The sequence below is a fragment of the Pteronotus mesoamericanus genome, unplaced genomic scaffold (assembly GCF_021234165.1).
Source record: "Pteronotus mesoamericanus isolate MK-2021 breed Mesoamerican mustached bat unplaced genomic scaffold, CSHL_Meso_final scaffold_232, whole genome shotgun sequence".
Classification (NCBI taxonomy): Eukaryota; Metazoa; Chordata; class Mammalia; order Chiroptera; family Mormoopidae; genus Pteronotus; species Pteronotus mesoamericanus.
In genome coordinates, this window is record NW_026555311.1 from 28,446,838 (window position 1) to 28,448,088 (window position 1,251).

Here is a 1,251-nt window from a genome sequence, read left to right on the forward strand (position 1 = left end):
TCCCCAAAATAGCATATTTTTATTCTTTATTTCCTCACCTGTGGAATTTTTTATTGCTTTTAGAGAGAGAAGAAAGGGGAGAGAGAAAGAGAGAGAGACATAAACATCAATGTGAGTGAGAAATATTGATCAGTTGCCTCTCATAGGCTCCTCAGCTGGGGATTGAACTTGCAACTTCAGTATGTGCCCTGACTGGGAACTGAAACCACAACTTTTGATGTACGGAACAACACTCCAACTGAGTCACCCTATCCAGGGCACAAAATAGCATATTTTATTGCATAATTTTTATTTGGAACTTTAAAACTATTTTTATTGTGCTCGCTTTGGCAGCACATATACTAAAATTGAAACAATACAGAGAAGATTAGCATGACCCCTGCACAAGAATGACATGCAAATTCATGAAGCATTCCATATTTTTTTAGAAGAATAAAAAAAGAAAACTATATTTTTATTGTATTTATTTGGATTACATTGGTCAATAAAATCTCTATAACTCAAGAGTACAATTTTATAATACATCATCTGTATATTGTATTGTGTGTTCACCACCCAAATTCTACTCTCTATCACCATTTATCCCCTCTTTACCCGCTTCTACCTGCCCCCATTCAAATTTCCCTCTGGAAATCTCCATACTATTATCTGTGTCTATGAGTTGCTTTTTTTTTTTTAATTTAATCCCTTCACCTATTTCACACATTACCCCAACCTCTCTCTCTTCTAACAACTGTCAGTCTGTTTTCTGGATCTATGAGTCTGTTTCTAATTTGTTTATTTATTTTGTTCACTAGATTCCACATAAGTGAAATCATATAGTATTTATATTTCTCTAACTGGCTTATTTCTCTTAACATAATATCCTCTTGGTCCATCAATACCATCCTGAATATGCCTGATCTCATCTGGCTGATTTTTTAAAAAGATTTTATTTATTTATTTTTAGAGAGGGGAGGGAGGGAGAAAGAGAGGGAAAGAAACAGCAATGTGTGGTTGTATCTCTCATGCCCCTGCCTGGGAACCTGTTCCTACAACCCAAGCGTGTGCCCTACAATGGGAATGAAACCAGTGTCCCTTTGGTTTGCAGGCTGGTACTAAATCCACTGAGCCATACCAATTAAGGCTGATCTGGCTGATTTTAAGAGTTGCTCTTTTTCTCAGGTTTTACACAATTTGCATATTATATTCATTCAAGCAATTCATATTTCTTGTAATTGTAGAACTTATTGGCTCTGTGGGCTAATAATT

General features: G+C 35.7%; 1 non-coding gene across 1 annotated transcript; it reads left to right on the forward strand.

Moving 5' to 3' along the window:
• Positions 1–317: 317 nt before the first annotated feature.
• LOC129085447 (U6 spliceosomal RNA) lies at positions 318–424 on the forward strand. Its single transcript, XR_008530702.1, has one exon. It is a non-coding gene; the product is annotated as a U6 spliceosomal RNA (small nuclear RNA).
• Positions 425–1,251: the final 827 nt, after the last annotated feature.